Raw genomic sequence first — 18,926 nt, 5'->3', positions numbered from 1 at the left:
TAATTATTTTTCTTTTCTAGCATTCAGTAAGTGTAGGCATAGTTAGTCATACTGTCCTCCAAATGAATAGCTGAAATAAGAGTTCGAATGCTAGCTAGATCCTTGGGAGGTAGAGCGAATGGGGGAGGAAAGTACTGTTTTGTATTGTACAATGCAATGTCCCAGACCAGAAAACACCTGATACCAGGAACCCAGCACCACAGAAAGCATGACTCTAAAAATAACTCCAGAATATTCACTGGGGCAATAGGGTGGGACGGCTAGACTGTTCAGGAACGTCTTGCCAACCGATTTGGGGAAATCCTAGTTGATGTTTTGGGGTTTTCATTTTCTGTCTCTCACATCTTTGCCCAAGCCTACTGAGTTCTCAACAATAAGAGGAGGAGGATCATGTGAAAAAGAAGTATGTTGGTAGGAATCAGCATAGAGATTGTCATTATCAGAATGCCCAGGATGGTTTAAAGCCAAGATAAAACCAAGATGCAGAGCCAGAAGCAAATCACTAAAAGAAACATCAGACTAGAAGGTCTATTTGGGGACTATCCAGGAAAACAGAAGCAGGATGGCACCAAAGATGATGAAAGCTCCCAAGAACAGCTTGCCATCAGTAGTTCAGGGTTGAAAATCACGCAGGTTGAACGTCCACTAGGGTATTTCCTCTCCATGGAGTATCAGTGTGTATCATCAGGGCAGTGTTACATTAAGGAGGCAGTATTGCCTAATGGCTAGGAGACTTGATTCTGAAATCAGATTGCCTTAGTTCATATCCCAGCCCTGACACTTATAGCCACATTATCTTAGGCAAATGACTCAACTTTTGTGCCCTATTTTCTTTGTATGTGAAAAGGCACAAACTACAATATAGACCTAACAGAGTTGTTTGTGGAAATTAAATAAAACAATATAAGTAAAATACTTAAAATAATTCCAGATTTAGAGCTAGTACTTAATATATATTTTTGGTTATATAATAATGTTATTATCATAATCATCACTATTAATTTATGATTGCTGCTTTGTTCCGTGGTGTGTGTGTGTGTTTGTACACAAACCCCCTCTAAGTCCTAGCAGGGAAGCATACCTAAACATGAGATTTAGAATCTTGTTATTCATGAAATCCATCTGGCTATATTTCTATCTCTTTTTAATATGTATCAATGTGCCATTTTCATACAGTTCACAAAAATAATAAATACCAGTTACTGAATTCTTCATAGAAGGTACTTGGTATATACATGTAATTATATTTAATTTCATAATATGTCCATGAAGAAATACTATTATTATAGTCTCTGGAGCAGAAGTCATAAACTATAAGTTTCAGTCCAAATCCAGCCCACCACTTGTTTTCTTATTTGTTGGTTTGTTTTGGTAACAGGGATTGAACCCAGGGGCACTTAACCACTGAGACACATCCTCAGCTTTTTTTTTTTTTTTTTTTTAATTTTGAGACATAGGTTTTTACAGTCTCTCTAAATTGCCGAGTCTGGCTTCAAACCTGTGATCCTCCTACCTCAGTCTCCTGAGCCACTGGGATTATAGACATGTGCTACAGTGCCTGGTCCTACACCTGCTTTTATAAAATACAGTTTTATTAGAACAGAGTCACACCATTCAATTACATACTCTATGGCCACAGTCATCATACAATGGTCAAATTGATTAGTGGAGACACAAACAATATGGTCCACAAAGCCAAAAATATTTTCTATCTGGCACTTGAAGAAAAACCTCTCTGACCTCTTCTCTGAAGAGGAGCCATTGAGAGTCAGAAATAAACCCTGGAAGATGCTTTCTACATAGCAAAGATTCAAACTTAGGTCTATCTGGCTTTACGCTCAAGCTCTCAGTCAGCATAAGTCTCCTAAGTTACTGGTCTTAAAGTAAAGGCCAAGAGAAAATAAATAGATGGAGCTATATGAACATCAATTAGTCATCTAAATATCCAACATCAGGCCTATGAGTCTACATCATTTCCCACCATTGCCACTGACCAACTAGGCTGGCTGTCCTTGACTGTCTCATCAAATGCCAGGCAACATGTAGTGAGCTCAAAAACACGTATTTTCCATTATGTCCACCGCATTGCTCCAGCAGTACAGGTCTGTTTTTTTTCAGTGTTACATAAAACAAAGAAATTTCTATTGATGCTTTTTCCTCTACAGATAATACAGTTCCTGTTTGGGGGTTGTTAGCAGTATTTTAAACTTTCACTTGAATATGCCTGGGGAGTGGGGAGGTAGGAGGAAAGAGGTTAATTCACATTGAGTTCCAAAGTGGTTAGTCCCATCAGATTGTACAGGATGAAGGCTCAGTTTGCAATTGGAGCTGAGAGAGCAGGATGTTATATTGGAAAGAGTTCAGTATTATGAGATCAAACAGCACCTCATAAACATTGGTGTGCCTAAGAGTTACCTAAAGACATAAATTTCTGGGTTCCATCCTGAGAAATACTGATTCCATAGTAGTACCCAAGAAATGACGTTTCTAACAAGCGGATTCTAAGCCACATTGCAAAGCCCTGAGTCAGCAAAACTGGCTATGGTCAGTTGCGCATAACTATCTAAGTGAGTCACTAAAGCTGCCTGGACTTTACTGTCTTCATTTGACAAATGGAGCTACTATGCTGATAATCAATGAAAGAGGAAAGAGTAATGCAGAAGTTGTTTAATATGTAGAAAAAAAATGAGGAATGAGATTTCCTAAGCAGTTATGTGGCAAGAACTGCACTCAGCACTTTACATGTTATCTCTGTTCTCACCAGAACCTGATATTGAGAGATCACCATTTAATAGACACTAGGCACATAAGAGGTACCATGTCCAAGATCCAGAGCTGGGAAGTAAAAGAACTGCAATCCCAACCCAGATTTGAATATCATCAAAATATGCTTTCCAACCCCCTAGCAGGTATAATGAGTCTGCTAACTCTACCTGCAACTGCTTAAGTGGCAACACAATCCAGAATGCAGGGAAAGGCTGAGGCTCCTGATTACAAGTAGTAGCCACAGCCTCCAGTCAGAGGAGTGAAGACAGCTTCCCCATTTGCCCTCTGCTGATGATGCTATTTGATGGAGTGCTTGAGACCAGTGATTACCCACTCTTGAAAGCAATCATTTCATTCTTCATCCTTCAATGGCCTGCAGCAGGGATGCCTAGGGCTGATAGAGCTTGCAGCCAAAGGTGAAAAAAAAAATCTTTCAAAACCCAGGTAGCTCAAATAAACACCTCTTGAGAAAATATATTTCAGAATTAAATGTTTAATGCTAGGTTTTCGTTTTGTAACAGCAATGGGCTGGGGAAACAAGTGCCAAAGAGCAGGAGGAAACTTGCAGCGACCCTCGCCAATAACAGAAAATTATTTGTTGCTTCCCAAAGTGGTATTTGAGCCCAGCGGGCTGCACTTAAGATGTGACTGGATAATGGCTGTGTGACACACCCCCTAATGGAGCTGTCACACAGGCACCATGGAGCAGCATGAGCTGTAGCTTTGAAGAAGCTACTCCACTGCCAGGCTTGTGCTTATGCTGCCTTGAGCCAAGATGAAAAGTGATCCTTCTGGCTGCTTCAGGATGCTTGAGGGATATCATGCCTAGGTGCCAAGGAGAAGTACCCCTTTCACTGAATGTATGGGACATCACAACTGAAGTCACCAGAAGCAGAAACAAAGGATGGGTTCCTTTTGGATTTCTAGGGTGTTCTCCCAACAACTGAAACAATTGGAAAATGACCCCATCAGAAAGCCCCTGTTCAGCCTTTTTTATTCATGGGAAAACTTATACAATAAATTCCTGCAGAGAAAAAAAGAAGATGCATTAGTTTCCTATTGAGCTAGAAAAAAATTACTACAAATTTAGAGACTTAAAATAGACTTAAGAATAAGATGGGGAAAATGCTAACAATGCAGATTATCCCTTTAAAGCATGTAATGTTTATAACTGTTTGAAAAAAGAATCTTTCAATACTCTAAAACTTTTATCCAATTCCCCAAATAATATACATCACTGACAAATAAGTTAGAACACATGTCTCCATTGTTTTCACATTCATCTTGCTAGTTAATATAGATGAAAATGCCACATAACATTCATGGACCTGCACTCATTCATCAATAACAAAAGGTCAGGTGAGGATAAAAAAAGTTCAGACTCTGAGCTTCAGTCGACCATATCACTTATAATAAAGAGTACTGCCCAGTCTATGCACAGTGTGCATACTTTGTCAGTAAAATTCTAACAAATGTGTAAACATATAAATGCACAAGCACACATTCTTTTTTGTAGAGCTGGTGACATAATCAGCATCACTGATTATGTTCTTCAGAAAGAATTTGCAACTAAGACAAGTTCCAAATAAGAAGAAGACTCTAAAGCCTTATCCTCATCACTAACTGTAGCTCAAGGAGATGAACCTCAAGTTGGGAAGAGACTAGTGGCAAACTAACTGGAATACTGGGCTATATCCAAATGCAAAGCAGGCAAAGGTCAAGACTGTGTGAGAATGACTTTGAATAAAATCTTCTCAGGGCCCAAATAAGATGGCTCCATAGAAAAAAGAAGCCAAAGGGAACTGTACAAAGATCTCTTGCTTCCTTCTTTGAGTCTGTCACTTCTATGTGCTGTGCCCTTTGAGGTTATCTGTCTTCCTTTCTCCCCTTATCCTACAGAACATCAGTGTATGGAAAGTCTCTTGAGGGCTCTCAAGAGTAGGCTGTATCTGACTTATTCATCCTGTTAACTTTAGAACCTGGCAAAAGAATAGGCACTCAGCAAAATATTTATTTTAGGAATCAACAGGTAAAAGAAAATAGCACTATGACCCTTTCCTTTATTCTTAGTTTAAAGGATTATGACTGGAATTCTGTAGACATTATGAAAGCAACCACACACCCTCATACATGCATGCAAAGAGATATAAGCAAAATTTTTAAAAGTAGAGCTTACTAAGGACAGTTTACATTCCTACATAAGATAATAACTATGCCTTCCAAGCACAAGGCTTCCCTTCTATTTTCATAAACTGTGCAGTAACCATGTATGCTCTTCATGCAGGAGCCATATTGTGCTCTGCTTCCTAGGAGCTGAGGTACATGAGACTTTCACAAGTCAAAAACAAACCAAACAAAACTTGTTTTCTGTTCTAAGCCTTTGGTAGCCAAAATTTTGTAGCTTGTTTATAAAGTAGCAATGAGAGCAGACTGACGTTTCTCTAAGTTGCCTGTTTCACTTACCTATTCCCATTTCTTGTGTTCCTGGAAGACAGGGAAATTAATTAATACCAAGGAGTTTGCAAAAGTGTCTAAGAACAGTCCAAGCCAAAGTAGGCAAGAGATGTTCCCGGGCATTCCAGCACGAAGAGCAGGAACCAAATCTGTTGGCAAGTTTGGGACGTAAGAAGTTGAAGACTAAGACAAAAGACTCTAGAAGTAGGTGGAAACTAAAAATTGGTGGATAGAAACAAGAGGAACAGAGGGCTGGGGCTGTAGCTCAGTGGTAAAGCCCTTGCCTTGCATGTATGAAGCACTGCGATCAATCCTCGATCCTCAGCACCACATAAAACTAAATAAAGATATTATATGTCCATCTACAACTAAAAGAATTTTAAGTAAAGAGATAATAGGGACAGGAGCAAGGCAATATAGACATGATAATTGCTATTATTAAGGACTTAGACCCACCTGATATTCATTTTCATCCGATACTATTTGAGCAATGTGATGATAGCTGTGTACTTGAAAGATACAAGGTCAATATAAATACAGACACCTATCACTACTGTAAGTCGTCTTCTGATTCACAGATTTACCATATAAACAGATTTAATTCATAAAAACAACATGTCAAAACTTTTACCAAAAAAAAAAGAGGAAAGGTATTTCTTCATGATACTTCTTTAAGTATCTAAGGCATACTTAATAACTAGAGGTTCCAAATTCTACCAAAATTTTTATTCTTTGTTTATCTAGGGTTTTAAGGTTACAGACCTAGGCCTAAAGTAAATTAGAAATTTATAGCTGGGTTATAGAGAGGTGGGCCATACTATTAAGTAAGTAAAGGATAAAACAACTTTGAAAAGAGAATTTAGATCCGGTGGTGGAGAGCAGCAACATGTAAGAACCAGCTCTTCATGAATTACATTACAGGGAGATGTATTGTAAAATGAAAAGTACTACTGAAGGCTAATAGCAGCTTGTTGTTGTCCTCAACACATCCCATTTTAAAAAAAAAAGTGAAATTAAAAAATAAAATTTGAATAGGAGTTCTAGAATAATGGGTGGGCCAAATGAATACTGAAAACTTTAGAGGAGCTGGATTGGTGGATATGGTTCTCAAAATTGACTCTCCAAAGTGGTTAAAAATGAAGTGGGCATTCTTATGAATTGGAACACCCAACCTTAGGGGTCTTAGTATGTACAAATTTTTGCCTGGGATGCTACATGGAAGATTCTTACATTGGATGTAGTAGGAAGTTAAGAATCCCATATTTATTATTTGTAAGATAAGAGTTGAATCAGGCTAATCCTTGTTTGTTATAAGGATAATCGTGGCAATAAGGTAAAGAAATATTTGCCAGAGAATCAAGATTAGAAATAGCAATATGGCCATACCTAAAGAAACTAGAAGAAAAGGTTAGTCTGCATTTGTTGAAATTTTAGGGACTTTGTTAGCACATGTCTGGGAATTTTAGCTGTAGGTAGACTATCATTATTGTGGCTAAGCACTAAACTACTCTCACTGCTTGTTTCTGTCTCTTTCTTCTCTACTTCTGATCCCAATTCTCTGCTTATCCATCATGTCTGCTGGACTTACGCATAAGTTTGTTCAATCCTGTCCATTATGGTCCTTCTCTATGCTCCCAGTGCTCCAAAATGATCCAATATGACATGTTCTATAATACATACAGAGAAGTACAATATAGAAAGGGAACCTATTATCCCATAAAAGCCATTGTTTGGTTGAGCTTCTTCTAATACTAAGGTCTAAGATAGGCCATATGTTTTAGCTTGAGGTCTGCATGCATTTGAATCAGATCTTTACATCTGATCCCAATAGCTGCGTACAGGGTAGGAGGCCGAATTATCATGTCTATCTTGCTTTGCTTCTGTTCCTATTGCTTCTGGGTTTTTTTAAAATATTTTTTAGTTTTAGGTGGATATCTTTATTTATTTTTATGTGGTGCCGAGGACCAAACCCAGTGCCTCACACATGCTGAATCCTGTGGTAAGGAAGAGATGTCCACATATTGTCAAGGCAGTATAGCTTTTCTTAGAGACAGAATAGTGAACATCTTGATTAATCTGTATAGAAGAGTAGGCAGGAATAACATCGGATAAATAAGTCTCTCAGGTCTGTGTCAACTCTCAGTCTAATTCAGACAAATGGAAGCCGGTATGCAAGGATGATTAATAAAATCCCACAGTCAAGCCCAGGAGGGAAACTCAAAAACGGTACCAAATATGAATTCTGGTGGTCATGTGAGAGGCACCACTGTTGTTTCACCAACCATCCAGGTCATTTTGACAACTGAGCACTCAGAAAGTGAACTGTTTTCCATGAATGATAGAAAGTATTCCCTTTTCCCAAGGACCAAAATAAAAAGCAATCATCAAATCCAGCAGCCTGAAATTTTTGTCTGGTTAATATCTTAGTGTGAAGAGGGGGACAATGGGCTGGACTTGGCACATGCTCCCATGCTGAGACTGCAAGCCAGGAATATTTTTCCTAGAAAGCAACCCAGTGGGGAGCCTCTGTGAGAGAGTGAAAAATAAATTATTCATTTTCTGTTCTTTGTTACTACCCCCAGAAAGCCTGGTTTTGCAGAAGCAAATAAGACTCAGAAGTTACCATGACAGGGCTCTGTGCCCTCAACTCAGCTGCAGATCACTGTTTCCCAACAAGTATACACACCACCAAGGACTGCAGGTGGCCTGAATGGTAGCAGGAGAGGAGTCCATGGTATGATTGAGAGGCAGACCCACACATTCACTATGGCTCAACCATTTGTGAAGTACATAAATTCCCCAATTCTGTGGAGCTCGGTTTTATTAGCTATAAGAAGAGGATAATCTGAGGATGTTTTAGAAGGGAAGGGCTGGTTTGGAAAAGGACACGACTAAGGCGGTAGGCCCTCCTAACCAGCCAGCCTCCCTGACTCAGGGAAATTTTTTTTTTTTTTTAACTACATGAAAATATCAACTAGAGAACTAAGACCTTGGGAGCCCCAAAAGGGAGCAATAGCAGCACAGCAGACACAAAGTAAAGAAATTCATTCTTGAGGAGTGACTGCTGCCTGCAAAAGGAACCAGCACTGTCGTTAATGCAATAGAAGGCAAAGCTAGGTCCAGCCCTGAAGATTGTTTTCCAACAGCAATATGTGGCTGTGAAAGAACCTGCAGCCTGCCAACAGACTGATCATTTTTCTAGTATTCTCTTCTTCTGTAGTTTAGAAATAGAACTGGGCTCTTTGAACCAAGCAAGTAGGAATCAGACAATTTATAGAGGAAAATCTTAAATTAATCCAGTGATTAGCCCAAATATTAAAAACAAAACAAAAAGAGAGAGAAAGGTGACCTTATTCATACCAAATTGATGAAGAGGATCAGGCAAGTTTCATTTAGTATTTCAGCCTCGGGCAAGGGAACTTCAAGGTATCTACCTGAGCCTGCTATACTCAACTGCCTGAAAAGGCCTCTAGTCACCCTTAGCTTCTTTCTGGTAGGTTTGCCTCCCCTTCTACACCTTCCAGGGTTCTTATTCAAATCAACGCTTGCCCAGGTAACAACTGTGAATAGGCCTCTTGCTGTTCCAACTCCAATTCGAATAATGACCTCTGACTATCAAAGCAGTTTGGTTAAGTAAGAGACAGAAGGATTAAGGGCCTCCGACTGCCTCCTTGTCATCTGTATCACCAGTAGTCATGTTGCTTTTATGGCTCCCTGTATTAAATACAAGGCACTTATCTGTAGATCCAGGAGGGTCAATGACCAAATATTACCCATAGTACCTAGGAGTTTCAAATTACATTGATGCCACAACTACTCATCCTCAGTTGCTATTTCCATGTAAGTTTATCCTTTGTTGCCCTGCCAAAATCCATATACAGGGATCTGCCAACAGAATTAAAAAAAAAAAAATATGGACTTTTCTCACAAAATTGCAGTGATGTATTACACTCTTGACCTGTAGTCTACGTGACTTATATTACAGAGACCTTTCATTGTTTCTTAGATTCAAGAAAGGAGAACTGTGATTGCAAACTTGAAATTGATGCATACTTATCATAAGGGGAAAGAACAAGAGAAAGCAGGAACAAATATCTGAAAATCTGCTGGGCACAATGTTGCATACTTGGAATCCCACCAGCTTGAGAGGCTGAGGCAGGAGGATTTCAGGTTCAAAGCTAGCCTCAGCAAAAAGGTGCTAAGCAATTCAGTGAGACCCATCTCTAAATATAGGGCTGGGGATGTGGCTTAGTGGTTGAGTGCCCCCAAGTTTAATCCCTGGTACAAACACACACACACACACACACACACACACACACAATCTAAAAATCTACACCTAATTATAGAAAAGCACAAAGAATAATGTTATTTTGTTCATTTGATAGCAAGTAAATATATAAGAGTGTGTGTGTGTGTGTGTGTGTGTGTATGTGTGTGTGTGTACAGGGCCTACCAAGTTACGGCATCCTTGAGTACCTACAAAACAAACCAGGAGTCTTGTCACAGTTTCATCCCTTAGTAACCTGCCATCCACTTTAAGACTGTCAGGCCATTTGTGAATAAGCACCCAGAGAAGCTGGATTGGGCTGCTTGGGTCACCTTCAGCTATCTTTAGGAACTTACTTTCTCATATAAATGTAGATTCATGAATATCTATTTATTTCCACAATATTTTGAAAGAGCTTGTTCCTATTTTTTTTTCAGTTGTAGTCTTAGTGACTTGTTTTTACAGAGGTCATTCATTATTTCTTGGTATACAAAAAAAAAAAAAGGAGAATTACGATTGAAAAACATAATGTTTCCTTCCAGAGCACAAGATGAGAAAATGGAAACAATTATTTACAAATCTACTCCTAGTAATAGAAAAGCATACAAAAAAGATATTGATTGCTCAAATACCAACTAAAATAGATACACAGATATGTATATACATATGTATATGTGTATGTGCATACACATGCACTTGTGTGCATTTCTGTTATGTGACAGTATATGCACTGGCACTCACTAGCACTCACTGCCAGGAGAAAACAGATAGGGAAACAAGTGACCTACTAGATGTTGCCTAGAGTTTTCCGTAGAATAAAGCAGAGGCATAAACAACGTGTCAATTATGCCCCATATGAAGGCTTGGGGAAAAGGAAAGGATGTGGTGTTAAAGTTTCATAACTGTTGCAGGGGAGTTGAGTCTTGAAGGAAAAGGACAGACATGGAAGGCAAACACCCTGCCTAGAGGTGTGGGAGGTTCATCAGCATTCCATGAAAGGAGTGGAGTGAAAAGTCGAGGAGAAAGGTAAGGTTGGTGAGGCAAAAAGAAAATTTGAATCCTATTCTTTGCCTTCTGTGTTTTATGTTCAATTCTTGGGTGAAATCGTGAGTCCCAATTCTGATTGGTCCCTATTTGGAGCTCTAAATTACATGGTGAAAAGAATTCTGAGAATTGCTCTGACTCTGAGGGGAAAAGAGTCATGATCTCTCATACCATGAATATGTCTAAGACTATCACCAATACAGGTGTGGAGCATGGCAACACATCTGCCAATTACTGATCATTACAGCTGAGACAGGCTAGACACATAATAAATATTCCCTGACTGAGAGACTAGAGAACATCCTCAGGTTTGCTCACCCTAGAAACACGAAGCTGTAATTATCCAGGATTGGTTTTACATGCATACCTGTGACACTGAAATTTTAACTACATTCCCCTAGGTGATTAGTTTCATGACTTGTTAGTAGCATATCACTACTTTCCAGGTACACCTGGGGATATTGAAATTAAGGGCCAATATTCTCTCCAGAAAAGTCAATTAAACTGTTAAATGAAAAGAAATGCCTGTGTAACCCATACATGACCCTATGGCAATATAACCCAATTCCACTATGTCCACAGAGACGGGAGTATTGAGGATCCATCTCAGCTGTTAAACACCAACCACATCACCCTCATCCATTGGTGATACATGCTTTTACTGAAAAAATATTACACTATGTGCTCCCTCCTAATAGTTCTCAGAGAACCCCTATTAGCCTCCCCATTTCCCTCTTTCATCCACACCTGCCCCCTACAAATCTGTGGTGTGCCAGGTTCTGTGATCTCCCAGGTGAATAAATTGAGAGCTAAACCCCTTGGAGCTCAAATACTAATGGGAAAAACAGTATTTAGACAAGGAAATACATCTTCCAGTGAAAGCTCAGTCCCCAAACTTCTCTAAGTCCTATGTTTGCAATAGCTTCACAAGGATTTTTATCAGACCTTTTTCTTTCAGCCACAGGAGAACTTGTTTCATTTTGTTGACGGTTATGATTTTTGTTCTCTCATTTCTGCAGTATCTTTGTTTTTCAGCCGTGGAACTGACATCATTCCCCAGCTAGTTTTCAAAGGACCTTCCTCCGTGTGGTTTTTATTATTATAGAACCAATAGGAACAGATATCAAGTTCAATCCACATGTGCTTTTATCTTCTTGTTAGCCCTGTTGGACTAGATGTTTGCCTCTGAGATCTCTGGGATTCTGTTTTCTGGGGGTTGTTTGTTTTTTCTAGTCCGCACATAGAATCTGCATAAGATGTCCTCCAACAACTTCCCTGGTTTTATCAGACCTCTGATAGAATACCTCCACCAGCACACTCCTTGAAATCCAACACCAGTAGGACCTGCCTGAACCCCTACAAGATACGGATTCAGGAGTTGGTTAAATTACAGCTTTATAACAAGACTGATTAGTATTTTAGTATTTTGCAAGCAAATACACCCCAAACTGGTTTTACTAATGGTGAGCTTCCATGCATGCCTGGCCTCTAGCTTCAAACATCAGATGTAAGTAAGAGAGGAAAGGCTGATGACAATTCTGTGGTCATTATTGTAGCCCAAAGATCCACATGTTAATTATGGGAACCATTTCTTTGATTCATTGTCTCGATTTAAACTGCTTTACTTTCCCTGGTGAACAGGTATTTCAAAAACACCATATTTTCTCAAAGTTTCTATTGCCATCCTATGACTAGCAGGATTACCAGCTGGACATTCAGTCTTTTTCAACATCTTAGTCTCTTTAGCCAGATTTGATCTGTCTCTCCCGAGCTCAACCTTGCGTCATTCAGAAAAATAATTCAAATAGCTTTTGCCTCAAAGTGGTTCATTGAGAAATCCCCCCCCCACCCTCCCCACAGAGAATGAGGTCTGCTCTGATTAGCATAGAATCCAGCCAGTTCTTTTTCTATGATCAAGGATGATTTTTTTCCCACTTCTATCAGGAGGCTTAGAATCTACCAGCTGGAAACATTTTCTCTAAAAACAACAATGTTAAAGTCTACAGGGGTGGAGGTTACAAAGCAACACTTCCTCAGAAAAGCTTACGTTATATCAGACCTTGATTTAGTCTGTGTTCTGTTCTAGAGAGGACAAAAGCTTTAGCGGAAAAGCAACCTTAACATGATGGGGGAAGCTGGAAGCCCATCTCCCCAGGAGGAAGGAAACAATAATCTCAGAAGTTCTTTACCTTGCTTCATAACCAGAGTAATTATCAGTTATTCTATGATTCAGATCATAAAGGAGAACTCGACTTTTCCTGGGTAGAAAAAAGAAAATTTATATATATATATTTTTTTTTTAAATTTATTTTGTAACAGCTAGTCCCACAATAAACCACACTTTCCCTTATTCATGCTTTTATGAGATCCTCCCTGCTTAAACCTAGATTGAGATTTTGATTTGCCTGAAACCTACAAGATATAATATAAAGGAGGCTGCATAGTCTCTCTGGTTGGGTCAGAAGAAATCTTAGTCTCTGTACTGTGTTGGTCTCTGGTGTGCTAACTCTGGAGGATATAAGACTCATGCAATAAGACTGACTTGTGCATAAAGAAGTCACACTGGATGTCCAGCCTAGTTGAGTTTTCTGGGGCTAGCCCCAGGGTTATATCTCCAACACAAAAGCAACCAAGCAGCAACTACCCAGAAAAGCTTTTCCAACCTATATTATGAGAGACAATACATTGTTGTTTTTAGCTACTAAGATTAGGATGGAGGATAGGGAAGATGTGGTTACACTAAAAAAGGTAACAGCAAATAGTGAGGGAGCCAACTCCCAAACTTACATGGCATTAACCCTGAATTATATAAAAACTTTTAGTTGAAATGGTCTTAACCAACAAAAAGGATATTTTGATTTAGGTAACTGAAAATTCTACTTGTAGAAAATTCAACCCATAACTAGATCTAAGCCCTCAAATAATGGAATAGAGAATGGATCTCATGTCTTCACTTCTGCTCTTCAGTGGATTCTAATCTCCAGCCAGCTCTTCGTAGCTTGTGAGAGCAAAGTGGCCACCAACTGTACCATAATGTTTGATGCTTACCCTCTGGGAGACCCAGTGGAAGTACAGCTTTTCTTTCTCAGCAATTTCAACATGCATCTGTGATTGGTGTGGATTGGCCTGGCTTGGGCCCTAAGTCCACTCACAGAGCCAGAGATGATACCAATACCTCTTTAAAAACACATGGGCTGAGTAAAGAAGGAGTGAATCTTCAAGAAAACTAGGATTTTTATATAAGCTAAGCTATAACTTCATTTTCAGTAACAAACAGTATAAATATCTTTAAAAACAAGTTCATTTTTCTCTCACATATGAGTCAAGGAAAGCAGCATCTCTCTTCTCTGAAAGCATCAGAGACTCAGAATTCATTTATCTTATTGCTTTGCCATTATTAAAATATAGGTCTAGTCTCTTGAAATAAAACAGCTGCTGCAGCTCCACACATCAGTCACATCACCTTAAGCTGGAAGGAGGATAAAGGTAAGGAAAAGATGTGTTCCTTCTCTTTAAGGGAAAGACCCAAAAGTCACACATACAACTTCTGATCACATTCAACTTACTGAGTTCCCTAGGCCACATCTAGCTTCAAGATAGAGGAAATGTCATTTTTTATAGTCTTGTACCCTATTAAAATTTCTGTTGCTGTGTAAGAGTCTTTTTGAAAGACAACTAGCAATCACTAATATATGCAGTTACACGTAGAAAAAGAAATGGGGCCAAATAGAAAAAAAATACGTTCCAAATACCTTGCCTGGATTTTTATAAATAGGTTTTTTTTTTTAACCAATATGGAAAGTTTCCCTTAAAAATTGCTACCACAAGCATTCTACTACTAATGACCCTCCATTTCTCTAAAAAGAGTCTTCAGAGTGATTGTTTTCTTTTGTTGTTTTTGAAGACTGTGCTTGCATTTTTAATTAAAAAAATAAAACAGGTAAATTAGGATATTTTCATGATCCTATCACTAAAATTAGTAAACACTATCATGTTTTAATAGAGACCTTTTCTCTTTTTCTTTTAGAAAATAATATTACGTTGGGAAACTGAAGTGGGAGGATTGCTTGTTATAAACCTGTTTGCTATAAACCTGGGCAACACTGCAAGGCCCTATCTCAGAAACAAAACCAAAAAAAGAAAATAAAATATTACATATTCAATTGAAATCCTGTGTGACGTTCCCTTCCCTTCCCAGGTATATCCCACTTCTTGAATTTTGCATGCATCAATGCACATTACAATAATTTCTCTAACAATAACAGTAATGATAGCAAACCCAGTGCTTACCATGTGTTGGCACTGTTGTGAGAACTCGCAAATATTAACTCATTTCATCTTCTTAATAACCAAGAGATAGGACTATTATTATCAATATGAAATAGATGAAATAGTCAAAGAATAGAGAAGTTAAATAACTTTCCCAAGGTCACACAACCAGAAGAAGTGGAGCCAGGTATTTGAATCCATCATGCTGACTTTGAATGAAGTTCATGCTATTAAAAATCACTAAGAGCAGAGCTGGGGTTGTGGTTCATTGGTAGAGTGCTTACTTAGCAAGTGTGAGGCACTGGGTTCAATTCCCAGCACCACATACAAATAAATGAACAAAATAAAGGTCCAAAAACATCTAAAAAATAAAAATAAAAATCACTAATAGCAAACTGCCACTCTGTGATAGTAAGAATAGGTTAATTTAAAAAATATTCAGTCTATGTTAAATATCTCAAGACACATGTACTAATGAAAAACTTTCTTCAAAGTGAATAAAAAATATATTTCCATTGTCCAAAAATAACCAGCCATGGGGTCTGGAAAAATGTCACAGCTAAATAATAGACACTCTAGCTAACTTATCAAAATGGTATGACCAAACCAAGGCAAATGACTGTTCTCAACTAAATCAAAAGTACTGAATGCTTATTGAACAGCACTTGCACAATGAAAAGTCCTCTTCTGCACTCTTCTACTACACCAACAAGTAAATAATAGCATCATTCGGCTGATAATTATGTTGTATTTATATTTTAATGTGAGCATAATTAATAAATATTTATTAACAATGTAAACTCTGCCCTTCAATTTAGTGGAGGGATTCCAAGAAATAAGAAAAAAGCCAAAGAATAAGAAAGTTACCATGAAAATATGCTTAATACAAAGAAAAACTTCTCAAGGTAGAACTCTGTAAAGCAACTTTTCCCAAAGTTATCTTTTGAGAAGTATTACAAAATTTTATGTGAAGAACAAGAAGGAAGGGCTTCTTGCTTAAATAAGTTTGAGAAATCTTGGGGCAAACACAGGATAAAATATTTTCTTATTTCACAGAAAATGACAGTTTGAAATGTGGAAAATTTAAGAAGATTCAGATACCAATTGGCCCCTCTACTCTTGCCCAAGGAGAGGATCTAGTAATTTTGAATTCAGAAGCATGGTGAGTCAGTAATCCCACACCTAAGAGTCCATTGACAGATGAGTAGATAAAGAAAATGTCACATACATGCACACACACATACTATATTATCTGGCTTTAAAAAGAAAGAAAATTCTGCCGTTTGTGACAATATGAAAGAAAACTTGAGGATGTTATGGTAAGTGAAATAAACCAGATATAGAAAGACAAATATGACATGATCTTAGATTGTAGAATGGTGGTTGGGGAATGGAGGAAAGGGGGAGATACTGGTCAAAGGGTACAAATTTTCGGCAATAATATGAATAAATTCTAAAGACCTACTCTACAGCATAGTGGCTAAAGATAATAATGCATTCTTGAAATTGCTAAGGGAGATCTCAAATGTTCTCACTATTGAAAAACAGCAACAAAAGCATGGTCAATAATTTCATGATGTACAAAATATTAAAACATTACATTGTATACCATAAATATATATAATTTTTACTTGTCAATTGTACCCCAATAAAGTTACTGGAAAAGTAAAAGCTCTGTTGGTAATGAGAGAAATTTTATGTAGGTTTTAAATTAAAAGCTGGAGACTCCAATATAGAAGTTAGGTAACAAACTGATCCAACTACATAATATCTAAATTATTACTGCCAAAAAGGTATGGCACATAGTACTGAAAATGCAAGATATCTCCCCGATGCAAACACACACAAATATATAACTAAATAAATTATTAATCCCATGAATAAATTTGGAAGATAATTTTTCTACATTATTCTTCTAAAACCTTTAAAAAGTCCCCAGAGGTTTTGAAAAAGTTATGCTTACAAAGTGGAAGAAATTAAAAATCAATCATCAGCCTGATTTTCTATCTACTCCCTGTCCCCAAACTGATCTTGCTTCTGCCATATAAAATAGAACTTCAACTATGAATGCCAATTTGTTCAACCCAGAAGCACTTATCAATTAAAGGACATTAAGATGCAAGGATGAATAAGCAAGGTGGAGCCCTGAAAAAGAATGGAAATTGTATAGCGAAATTGTGGCCTGTATGCATGCTCCTATCACGAAACTCCCTTTGCTGACTTTGGGACTCAAGAGTTATTTGTAAAAGTCCATGATAATCCTCTCTACTTAGGGCACTTAAAAAAATTCAAGTGCTTTGGCAACTTACGCCTGCATATATTATTAAATAATACTATTTTGCATAGAAATAGGATTTCTTCACAGATTTATAAACAATCCCTTGGTCTCTTAAGAAGACATGTACTAGAATAAAGCAATATCGCATTAAAATTTATTTGGTAAACCAACTAAATTAGGTGGCCTGATATGCTTTACTATGCCAAATTTGGTATGCTAGTAGCTTCTCTGGAGAATGAAATTATTTTTTCATGGATGGACTGAAATATCTTTGATCCTATTTCCTGTTTCTCCTCCTATTGTGCTTTTATTCCTGGTGCCCTTTCTCAATCCATCCAGGGATATCTCAATTACAGAATTTGTGGTTTGAAAAAATTCCTAATAAAACATGTGTTTGACAATCCATATTTTACAGATTAAGAAATTAAGCTGAACTAAAGGAAGGTTAAAGGTTTGTCCAAATTTTCCAGTGCCAATTAGAGTTGGGGAAAGACTGGAAAGCAAGTCACTTCAGGTGAGTCAATATTAAGATGCATGGGGATATCAACAGTACTGGGATGAAGTGGCTAAGATGTTATTTGTGTTTTATGCTAAGATTTTTATGTTCAAGCATTTGAGGGGAGGTTCATGAACAAAGGCTAGATAGCCTGGCAGGGAAATAAACAATTCTTGGATCTTGATTTATTCAGAATGATGAAATGCAACACATAAGGATCTATATTTTTGGAAGGAAAATTCATATTTCTGACTCCTTCTCCTCCTTCAAGTCACAGACAAATGGCACACCTTCAGAGAACCCTTCTTTGGTCATGATACTAAGATAACCCCCCATGGCTCTACATCTAATTATCCTCTTTATTTCTTTCACCGTACATATTTCATCCAGAACATCTATTTATTTACTTGGTTATTTTCTTTCTTCTCTATCAGCCCCCATTGGAACAAACAATTCTTTTATCTTTTTCACCATTGGATGCCCGGTACCCAATGTAATATTTGGCACAGAGAAGACACTCTTTACCTGAATGGGTAAAGCCACATCTAGAAAAGAAGGAAGAGAGAAGAGGGCAAGACAGCTACAGAACATTTCACCATTTGTGTAGGAGAGAGATGAAAGAAGACAATAGAGCAGGGATTCTTGACACAGAGCAAATACCTAATGGAATGTGAACAGCTGAGAAAAGGTTAGACAACAAGGAGCTGCACCAGAGGAGGATCAGACACATGCAGAGTGAAGGAGGAGGCATTTGGAGCCTCTTGTTGGAGGCTGTATGCTGAGCTCTTCCTGAGTCAGCTGAGTGGGAGTTGCCTATGGAGGTGTTACACAGCTTGATCTTTGCTTAGGCTGAGAATAAAAATGCTCTGTCCCCAGCAACACACACACACACACACACACACACACACCAAAAAAAAAAAAAAAGAAAAGAAAAATGTCTCAAATACCAAAATCTTTTCTTAAATCCTGATGTTGCCACAACCCAGGCCTTATCATTCACAACCCTTCACCCCTGACACTACAAGAAGCCATTACAACCAGAAGAAGTCTGGATGGTCACAACGCATCCAGCCATATTATGGCTTCTCCACAGTGCCTCCTCTTCAGTAACTGGAATATCCAGCTGGCGGTAACATTCAGTTAGAAAAGGTATCTAGAAAGATCCCAAGAGGCAGTGTGCCAGAATCTGGGAAAGGGAAATTTTAGGCCACCAGAGAAGAAATTCATATATGCTTTTCCCAAAAAGAATTTCAGGTTTTAAAAACTTCCCTAGGGAAGAAAGTATGTTTGTTCTGGTAGTTTTCTGCACCCTTCCTACCCAGCAGACTAAAGGCTCTGCATGTGTTCCCCAG

Source organism: Callospermophilus lateralis, chromosome 2 (assembly GCF_048772815.1).
Source record: "Callospermophilus lateralis isolate mCalLat2 chromosome 2, mCalLat2.hap1, whole genome shotgun sequence".
In the NCBI taxonomy this organism is placed as follows: domain Eukaryota; kingdom Metazoa; phylum Chordata; class Mammalia; order Rodentia; family Sciuridae; genus Callospermophilus; species Callospermophilus lateralis.
This window is presented reverse-complemented; position numbering follows the sequence as displayed.